The 11,393-nt window shown below is 45.8% G+C and overlaps 1 long non-coding RNA gene across 1 annotated transcript; it reads left to right on the top strand.

Moving 5' to 3' along the window:
* Positions 1-128: 128 nt before the first annotated feature.
* On the top strand, positions 129-805 carry LOC119327390. Its single transcript, XR_005158495.1, has 2 exons — positions 129-274; positions 494-805. It is a non-coding gene; the product is annotated as an uncharacterized LOC119327390 (long non-coding RNA).
* The last annotated feature ends 10,588 nt before the right edge of the window (positions 806-11,393 follow it).

Here is an 11,393-nt window from a genome sequence, read left to right on the forward strand (position 1 = left end):
AGTCCTCTATTTGTATATTGCTATGATGACGAGAGGATAAATGGGAATTCATTAAGTGCCCCTAATTCCTGCAATAACTCCTCTATATATATGATCACCGTCATGCCCAATACTGGCATCCATCGACTAGAAAAACAACACTAGCTGCCCAGAAGAAGAGGAGTTTGCAAGATCCCATTCACCATGGCACGCCCAAGGAACAACACACATATTTTGTTCTTGGTTGTAGCTCTTCTGGTCATGTCTACCGCCTTCCTGGCCTGTAATGCAGACAGTAAGAACATACATTTCTCCTGTACAATTTTCTTTTTGAAACAAGGCAAATACTTTGCTTATTATATTGATATAGTAGGAGCAAAGGACAACCCGGCCGAAGCCAAAAACAGAAAAAGAAAAAGAATATATGCTTCCATCATCTTCTTCTTTATAGATCTGTTCTTTCTTTCCCTTGGTACAAAACTGACCGTTCATCTCTGTTCGTGCCGCCGTGCAGTCGACCCACCCAGCTGGTGCACGCCGGAGGCGGTTTGCCAGGACCCGGTTACGCCGGGAAACAGGGAAACGTGCAAAAGCATCTGCAAAAGTTTTGGCTACAACCCGGAACAAGCCTACTGCAATCCGGATCCCACTCCAAGGTGCTGCTGCATCTATTAAGCGCAGGAAATAACAATGCCACTGTAGTGGCAGATGATGGATGACAAAGCTAGCAAACTCATTTTTATGTGTCTATCTCGTCTCATGTAAAAATCGGAACAGATCATGGTCCAGTCCTGTCCGTGAATAAAGATTAGAAAAGTTTCTTAAATAGCCGTGTTTGCAGCATTAATAAGTCAACATCTGGTAAACACAAGGGGACGAAATGTTTTGACTAAAGACGCGAAATTTACTCTTCGGAAGCGCTAGCGATCAGACTACTGATAGCTGGCTTCCCACAGACTAGTGCTGCATTGTCGGATTGAAATTGCCTGGAATGTCTGATTGGAGATGTGGGCCTAGGTATTTTGCATGTGGTGTTTCCGTCAATAACTCCCAGAAAAGCGTGTCAGTGCACTAACTGGTTTTTTAATTTTTACTGCTTCCTCCGTGCTTCAAAATCTGGACTATGTGAAACCGGTGCATGTGGCAAACTGGGTGCATCTGATACATTCTATTCGTCAGTTTTTTTATAGGACGCACACCATGTTCTATTAACAGTGGAAGCATATCATGTCAAAAAAAAGAACAGTGGAAGCATACCAATTCATTTTGCTTCTAACGGCTAGCAAATTTGCATCCAGCATCCATATCAATTGTATATTGTTTCAATATCGTGATATTTGTGTCCAGCATGGAAAATCATTTTGCATCGCCTAAGTGCAATGGGAGTATCGGACACCTTGCTTCCAACATTACAAATACATGCTTCCATCAAACATATTTTTCTACCATTGTTGCATACTCTTTCAAATTAACTAAATTGGAACTTGTCTTCCAAAGAATCTGGTATCTGCATCCAAATAAAAAGGAAATTGCTTCCAAGGAATTTGGAATTTGCATCCAAAGAAATAGTATTTGCTTCCATAGTTCGGAATCTGAATCGAAAGAATGCAGAATTTTCTTTCGTACAACAAATTGATGTTTGCTTCCAGAGATCTATACTGTGCTTGCAAATCATTCTGATACTATTTTCATGTACTAGAGAATTGCTTACATACATATATAGATTTCTTTCCATTAAAGGAAAAAAATTGTATCAAATAACATGAAGAATGTTACCATGGTGATGAGCATGTATCTCTGTTAAATATAGAATTTCCTTCTATGGTTGTCAGGAAGCTCCACACCATCTACCGCAGTGACACAAACTGCAATCAAAAGTGTAAGGACCTTGTCCCTTGCTGTCTTCATGTGGACAGATGTGATGCTTCTTACTAGCTTCTTACATGCTTGTGCTTCCTACAATCAGAGTACATAATCATGTGACGAAGTTAGCAAAATTTGATGAACAAACCCAAGAGAGATGGAGAAGAACATGTACAACTGCTTCAGATAATGGAAATATTTCTCGCATTGGCGATTGACACACTAACCTTCAACTCCGATCAGGTGCTCTTCGAAGAGAGGAATACCGGAGTCCACTGCCTTACTGTTTGGACTTTTGGTGCTACTCCGGCACGGGAGGGTAACATGTCGAAGCATCAATCAAGGAGGGGAAGGTGGGATCGACCCTCTAATGCACCTCACACCTGCAATGTTGCCCTGGGGACACATCAATGGACAGGAGGAGTAGTGGAACGGATCTGGCCACTGAGGTCGGGAGGAGCAGGGGGAAAATCCGAGCAGGTGATGGGCGGCGCAGTCGGAGAGGAGGAGAGCAGGGGAGTCGATGGCGAGCTAGGAACGTCATGCGAGGGGTCTCACGAGGGATAAATTGGCGAGTGATTAACGGGAGGGGATTAAGCGGCAGATGCTGGTAGTTACAACGAGGCGCTGTGACTTTTTTTTTCAAAAACGGGCAAAGGGATAATATTTTGGCCGTGGAATTCACCTGGAATAGACGGCGGTCCATCGGTCTGATGCACTGCTTCTAATCAGACTACAGATTATAAGTGTTTCCGAATGACAAACTGAGTCCCATGTTTGCTGATGGAATTGTGTGGGCGCCAACTGTTGGGTTAGGGATGATGTGGCTGTAAATGGCATCAGTTTTTTTTTTTTTTGCTTAGATGGCAAGGTTGCTCATGTGGACAGCTGTAGCGAGCCGACCTCAGACGGTCAAGTCTCTGTGCTTAAGTGTCATCCCTGGATTGGTATGCTGACACATACAGTACTTGAGGATTTATGTGACACCCGGATAATTAAGCTACAGTGATCCCCCGCTAATGATGCCACGTCACCTCGGTTACTGTTGATAAACCTTAGATAATTCAAAACCGAAACAAGTTCAAAATTTAATTACAAAAAAACAATAAAAGTTTTCAAACATTAAAATTAAAATGTTCTAAAGGTGGCAAATAATGCTTAGGTAATTATGGTGGAGGAGCACATTTTTATAAAATAATTTAAAAATCACTAAACTAAATAAAACAGTGGCTTATACAAATAATTAAATGTATTTTATAAATATTAAAACATTAAACTATTTTATTCGGTATGAGGAATTAATGTGGCAATAGAGTATTTATAAATACTAATTTAGGGGCTAGTGGTATATTTTATAAAACTAAAAATAAATAACACAAAAGAAACTACAAAAAACAGAAACAAACAAAAAAAATAAAGAAAAGAAAGAAAGAACGAGAAAGGAAACCCCCCCAAACCCCCCTGGGCCATCTGGCCCAGTTAACCCACCTGGCCCATCCGGCCGGACCGGCCCGCCTCCCCCTGCCGCCTCCCTTCCCTGTTCCCCCGATCTGGGTCGGAACAGGGGCACGTCCCCGCCGCACCCTCTCGCCAGCGACGACGAGGGGATAAGGTCGCCACGCCGTGCCCCTCGGTCTCTCCTCCCACTCGCCCCACTCTCCCCTCGGTCCACGCACCTTCCCCCTCAGATCCACCGCACCTCGCCCCCTCGTTCCCCACCATAACCGAGCGCCACCGCCGCCATGGCTCCGGCCTAGCCACGGCCACCGTGCCCACCTCGCCGCCCCACGGTGTCTCCAAGGGACGCCGTCGTCCGCTGCTTCGATTGGTGCAGCCCGTTGGAGACCGGAGCCACCGCAACGCCCCCGACGCCACCGTCTTCCTCCTCTGCCTCGACAAGCTTCGCCGCCGTTCTTCTTCATCTCCGGCGACGCCCCTGCAGCTACTAACCCATTCACCGGCCATCGTGTGTGCCGCTAGGTGAGCTGCCTCCCCCCTCTGCCCTCTACCTCCCCTAGCTCGCGCTCTAGCTAGCTGCCACCGTAGCACCCGAACGCCCCGCCGCAGATCTCGTCGCCGACGCGTTTTCGGTGACCAAATGGTCACGGGGCCGAGCCCTTTGTGCTCAGCGCGTCGCGCAGCTCCGCCCTAGCCTCCCCGTTAGCCCCGGAGCGCTCTGCCTCGTCGTCTTCGCCTCACGCCCGAACCACCTCGCCGCCGTCGAGCCCGTGACGCTCGACTCCGGCCACCACAGCCTCCGCAGCCACCCCCATTCGCTCCGCCGTCGTCTTGCCGTTCGAATGCGACTGGTCCCGCCCATTTTGGTGGCCTGCAGACGAAACCCGCCACTCACCCGAGCCCCGACGTCCGCCTCTCTGCTCGCCGGCGACAGCTCCGGCGACCTCGGGACGAACCACCACCACCACTAGATGCGCGTCTTCGCGCTTGTTCGAACGGGCCCAGGCACGCGCGGATTCGTGCCCTGTGCACAAATTCCGGCAAACTCCGGCGGGTCGGCGCCGTGCTTTTGGTCACCGGCGGCGAGAGTCGGCCCTGCTGACCTGGCACCGCGGGTCCCACCACCCGGGCCACTGACTGGTGGGCCCAGGGCCCCCTGTTGACCTGTTGACTGGGTCAACTGCTGACTGGGCCGCCCCTATCTCACTGACCTATAGGCCCCACTTCAATAAACAAAATAAATGAAAAGAATAATTGGTTAATTAAATAGTTTAGCTAACTAATACACTAATCTCTCACTGACTACTAGGGCCCACCCTTATTTAACCTGTTTAATTAGTCTAAAACCCTCCCTGTTAGTACCCTGTCAATGACATGTGGGTCCCACTAGACCCACCTGTCTGGTTTGACTGGTCAACCGACCAGTTGACCTGCTGACATCACTCTGATGTCATGCTGACATCATCATTCACTGTTTTGGATAATGTTGGAATAAAATAAATAATTAAAATCAGAAAATGAGTTAAATCTTTAGAAAATCATATCTTTTAATCCGTAACTCGGATGAAAATACTTTCTACATGAAAGTTGCTCAGAACGACGAGACGAATCTAGATACGCAGTCCGTTCGTCCGCTACATATCCCTAGCATAGCAAACACGCAACTTTCCCCCTCCGGTTCATCTGTCCGAAAACGCGAAACACCGGGAATACTTTCCCGGATGTTTCCCCCCTTTGCCGGTATCACCTATCCCTGCGTTAGATCACCTCTAGCACCACGTTTATCATGTTATGATTTGATTTCTCTGTTATTTATTGTGTTCCCCCTCCGTTACTTCTTTCCGGTAGACTACGAGACCGACGCCGTTGATGCCCCGGTCGGCTACGGTGTTGACGACCCTCATTCTTGTCTGAGCAACCAGGCAAGCCCCCCCCCTTGATCACCAGATATCGCCTATTCTTCTCTATACTACTTGCATTAGAGTAGTGTAGCATGTTACTGCTTTTAGTTAATCCTATACTGCTGCATAGCCTGCCCTTGCTACTACTGTTGTTACCTTTACCTGCTATCCTACTACTTAGTATAGGATGCTAGTGTTCCATCAGTGGCCCTACATTCTTGTCCGTCTGCCATGCTATACTACTGAGCTGTGATCACTTCGGGGGGTGATCACGGGCATATACTATATACTTTACACTGTTACATTACCTGTGATACTGTTCGGAGATGGGGGCTGAAGGGGCAGGTGGCTCCATCCCGGTAGAGGTGGGCCTGGGTTCCCAACGTCCCCCGACTGTTACTTTGTGGCGGAGCGGCAGGGCAGGTTGAGGCCACCTAGGAGAGAGGTGGGCCTGGCCCTGGTCGGCGTTCGCGGATACTTAACACGCTTAACGAGATCTGGGTATTTGATCTGAGTCTGGCCTTTTGGTCTATACGCACTAACCATCTACGCGGGAGTAGTTATGGGTATCCCGGCGTCGTGGTATCAGCCGAAGCCTTCGTGACATCAGCGACTGAGTGGCGCGCGCCGGATTGGACTGGAACGCCACTAGGCTAGGTCTGATTCCGGCCGCGTACGCAACGTGCAGGTGTGCTAAGGGCGATGGGCCCAGACCCCTGTGCGCTTAGGTTTAGACCGGCGTGCTGACCTCTCTGTTGTGCCTAGGTGGGGCTGCGACGTGTTGATCTTCTGAGGCCGGGCATGACCCAGGAAAGTGTGTCCGGCCAAATGGGATCGAGCGTGTTGGGGAATGTGGTGCACCCCTGCAGGGAAGTTAATCTATTCGAATAGCCGTGATCTTCGGTAACAGGACGACTTGGAGTTGTACCTTGACCTTATGACAACTAGAACCGGATACTTAATAAAACACACCCTTCCAAGTGCCAGATACAACCGGTGATCGCTCTCTCACAGGGCGACGAGGGGAGGATCATCGGTTAGGATTATGCTACACGATGCTACTTGGAGGACTTCAGTCTACTCTCTTCTACATGCTGCAAGATGGAGGCTGCCAGAAGCGTAGTCTTCTAAAGGACTAGCTATCCCCCTCTTATTCCGGCTTTCTGCAGTCCAGTCCACATATAATAGCCTTATTCCAGTTGATACCCACGCATACATATGTAGTGTAGCTCCTTGCTTGCGAGTACTTTGGATGAGTACTCATGGTTGCTTTCACCTTCTTTTCCCTCTATCCCTTCTACCTGGTTGTCGCAACCAGATGTTCGAGCCCAGGAGCCAGACGCCACTGTCGACGACGACTCCTACTACACCGGAGGTGCCTACTACTACATGCTGCCCGCTGACGACGACCAGGAGTAGTTAGGAGGATCCCAGGCAGGAGGCCTGTGCCTGTTTCGATCTGTATCCAAGTTTGTGCTAGCCTTCTTAAGGAAAAATTGTTTAACTTATGTCTGTACTCAGATATTGTTGCTTCCGCTGACTCGTCTATGATCGAGCTCTTGTATTCGAGCCCTCGAGGCCCCTGGCTTGTAATATGATGCTTGTATGACTTATTTTATTTGTAGAGTTGTGTTGTGATATCTTCCCGTGAGTCCCTGATCTTGATCGTACACGTTTGCGTGTATGATTAGTGTACGATTAAATCGGGGGCGTCACAAGTTGGTATCAGAGCCGACTGCCTGTAGGAATCCCCCTTCCACACTCCTTGGCCGAAGTCGAGTCTAGACATTACAAAAACTTTTACTAACATGGCTGTGTGGCTTACGGGCCCACGTCGCCATCTGGGTGGTATTAGGATCTTTTACTCCTCGATCCTTACTCTGGGGCTCTGGACTCTCTTCTATTCAGGTTAAATGAATTATGCTAAAATCTAACTCTAGGTTCTCGTTACCACTTCCTGCCGGAGAGCCCTTTAATACGGATGATCGACTGCTTCAACGGAAGATTCTGACAATACGCTCGGATGTTCCCTCGATACTTTGTGCCATCCCTCTTGCGATTCCCCTTCCATCGTAAACCCTTAAGGATAACTACTTACAGTTGTTATTCTTACATTCATCCCCAGTTGGTCTTGTTATTACAAGATACCCCGAAACACTCGTCATTGTTTCGATAATCCTTTGAGCTCACTGCCTCGCAGTTCTTGACACATGAATATCCCTACGGATAATTCTCGCACTTATCGAGTATCCGCTCATCCCCCAGTTGTTCATGTGTTTCACAATGGTCATCGACATACTATTCGATCCTCCACAAATCCTTAGTAGCTTATTACTGTGCAAATACTTGTCTGCTTGCATTATGGTTGCGTTCCAAATGTCTAGCAATATTCATTAGTATCCCTTGTCATCATCATTTTCAGCCTTTAATTTGATGCGAGGTGAATGCTCGCAATCCTCAGTCGAAATCCTAGAATTCATCCTTCTGGATCAGACGTCATTTTAAACATGAACTAGTTCTTGACCAACCAAATTGCCGTGGGTTGTACCCCTAAGTCTACTCAACTTATCCATCCTTAATCAGAGCGTTTACTTCTGATCCCTTGATTTAGAAATCACAATTCCTTTGCATTTGAGATTTAAATTAATTAGTCAATGGTTTCTATAATCGGATACCTTGCATTCCTTTTCCCTTCTGATTGAGTATCGATACTCACATCAGGTTCCTTGTGGTCCGCGAGACCATTTGCTTGGTTATTATCCGACAATGTCCTTCACAACCAAAATTCTTGTGAGTTCTTTACCTGATACATAATGCCCTTGGTAAATTGTATCATTTGCTTGGCCAACCATGCTCTGCTTTCGAGCTGGTCGTATTTACTATTGAAGCTTGTGGTATATGTTTCCACGATACCCCTGACGGGTTGAACCTATGCCTTCCTTTATATGTGTGAACTCGGAAGTTTTCACGAGTCATACTCATCTGGTATTTCGCTAGATAAAACTTTCAGCATAATGCCTTTATCAAAGCGAAAAGTGAATGGAAGGTTATACATTGAAGAAGTGGGAGTCGACCTTGAACTTTGTGTTCATGCCCATGGACACGATGTGGATCTTATCATTAAAGCTTCTCTTAAGTTAATTATTCCTGGGTATAAGTTCTTATATCTGGGATCTGGCCTTTTTCAATCGTGGTTCCGACCATGTTCTCCTTTAAATAACATTTCTTGTGCAAGTTTAAGCACTTGTCTTCTACGGGGTAATACCCCAGTCCAACCTCTACTTTGATTTGTCGTCGAGTATTACCCCCTGGTATCTCAAGATTATCGCGGAACTGCATAACTTCTTATGGGTTCTTCAACCAAGTGCTACATTCTCACTGGTTCCAATTTTTCACGGGCCCTGAGTTATTAAACACTCGAGAACACCGTTAAGTGAACCGATTCCGCACTACGATTCAATAACTCTAAGTAATTTTCGTTGCTTATGGTTTAATAACACTTCAAGTTATTCCTAGCCTGATCGGCTATATCATTATCGTGCAACTTTTTAACTGTGCTACCTTGTCCTTCTTCCCGGAGCACAACTTTTTGACGATGAGCTAAGCTTACATCGACTTTCCTCGTCTTATCATTTCGCCTTGTACAACAAGCTTGATTCCGAGTTTGTGACGTAACCGTGGTTCCAATAACCTTTCGCTTCATCATTCCTTTGACTAGAAGTCATCGCCGATCGGTAACACCTTCATGAAATCTCTCGACAATTGTGTCGTGATCATCATCAACATTTTGGTCTCGTCCAAGATATCAATTGAATTCATGATGAGAAATACCATCCTTGCCCTCGATGAATTTCATTGTTCGTGCGACCCAGCCCATATTTCGGGTGCACTTTTCAACCAATGTTTAAAAGGGTATGTTTCCCCGAGCATACCTCATTGTATCATTTTAACTGACAATTGTCATCCCCTTGTTCACCTAATTGTGGAAATCCATCCTTTGGAATTCTTGATGATTTGTCGCTGAGTACATCAGCCACCTCCTCATCCTCTCCTTGGTTTACTGATGAACTCTTGTTTTGGAACTCGCTTCCATAGTTCTTTTCCCGAGGATCTTACATTTTCATCTCGTCAATATCTGTTGCACCTTTTCTTCTCTGGCATCCCGAGTCTGAGGTATCCTGACACCAATCGGACATGAACCTCGGTCAGATATAATGGTTGGAACATATTCCCAAGAATTATAACATTGGTCTTTAACCCGATAAGGTGATGTCATGCCTAGCACACCTGGCCGGAGGACCTATTGTTATAGTTTCCTTTTTAGCAAAGTTATCCATTTTTTATGAGAAAATTGTAAGACTAATTCTATAAGTTGTTCCTAGTGAATCCTTAGAGTATCCAAACTCTGATCTTTATCCAGTGACCATGTCAATGCTATCTCGAAGCATATCTGTGATACTCCAATTTTCAACAAGAACATTTGAAGCCCAATGCTAAATGTTTCCTGCTCAATTACCCAAACACCATTGTATGGGTAATGTCATGAAATTACTCTCCCCTTACCTAAAAGAGTTTTCTACATTATATCCTGTCATGGATATCATACTCTGCTTGTCCTTGGGAAGGGTATACCCCTGGTATATGTGACAAACACATTATCCTTTCCACTGTTCTGTTTGATCCGATGATCACATTTTCCTTCCATTGGTTTGTTTAAACCTCCTTGTGATCTATAATATATAAGCAGTAATATTTCCCTGCTTATGTAAACACCTTGTTGTACCTCTCTGTCCGCAAGACCCTGTCGCGATTGTTGATGACATTCGATAACCACCGATGGACGAGAACTTTGCCTATTGGTCCGCCTCGTTTCAACGAGCAGGAGAATGGTTCTCTTCATCCCTCGCCCTTGGTATCGATGTTATTGCCAACATAACTGAAAGGCTACCCTCTGACATGCCTTGCTATTGTGACCGTGCAAGATGTCAGACCCTTTCTACTTTAATACACATAGTGGGCCCATAACCCACAGTTCCACAGGATCGAAACCTGACTCTCCTATACACCTTGTTGCCAAAGTTATTCCTAGAGCTTGACTTCGTATGTAGTTCACGAGCCACCTGCCTAGTGATCTATTCTGGTATCAGACGCAATACTTATTCCCATTGCTCTGAATCCCTTTCACACTTTGTTTCAGGCACCGAACGATTGCCTACCCGCTCAAAACTTCTCATGATACCTTCTTACTTTGCTCTTGATATTTTTGAAAGTTTCAATTCGAGAGTTACTTTCGCCACCTTCCTCGATGTTATCGACCAGATAGTCTACCTGGTAGAGGTCAGTTCTCCCAGAATGTCCACCCTATATTCTTTAGTAAGTACGACGGAGTCCTGTAGAAAGGACACCGACTTCATCGTGATGACTGAAGCACAGGAATGAACCTCTTCGAGAAGAGCAACCAACACCGAGAAGGTCCGTTAGAATTTCGTAACCAATCTCTGCCCCTTACTCCCCTCCTAAATCTCGGGACGAGATTTCTTGTAGTGGAGGAGAATTGTGACGCCCGGATAATTAAGCTATAGTGATCCCCCGCTAATGATGCCACGTCACCTCGGTTACTGTTGATAAACCCTAGATAATTCAAAACCGAAACAAGTTCAAAATTTAATTACAGGAAAACAATAAAAGTTTTCAAAAATTAAAATTAAAATGTTCTAAAGGTGGCAAATAATGCTTAGGTAATTATGGTGGAGGAGCACATTTTTATAAAATAATTTAAAAAGCACTAAACTAAATAAAACAGTGGCTTATACAAATAATTAAATGCATTTTATAAATATCAAAACATTAAACTATTTTATTCGGTATGAGGAATTAATGTGGCAATAGAGTATTTATAAATACTAATTTAGGGGCTAGTGGTATATTTTATAAAACTAAAAATAAATAACACAAAAGAAACTACAAAAAACAGAAACAAACAAAAAAAATAAAGAAAAGAAAGAAAGAAAGAGAAAGGAAACCCCCCCAAACCCCCCTGGGCCATCTGGCCCAGTTAACCCACCTGGCCCATCCGGCCGGACCGGCCCGCCTCCCCCTGCCGCCTCCCTTCCCTATTCCCCCGACCTGGGTCGGAACAGGGGCACGTCCCCGCCGCACCCTCTCGCCGGTGACGACTAGGGGATAAGGTCG

The sequence above is a fragment of the Triticum dicoccoides genome, chromosome 7A (assembly GCF_002162155.2).
Source record: "Triticum dicoccoides isolate Atlit2015 ecotype Zavitan chromosome 7A, WEW_v2.0, whole genome shotgun sequence".
NCBI lineage: Eukaryota > Viridiplantae > Streptophyta > Magnoliopsida > Poales > Poaceae > Triticum > Triticum dicoccoides.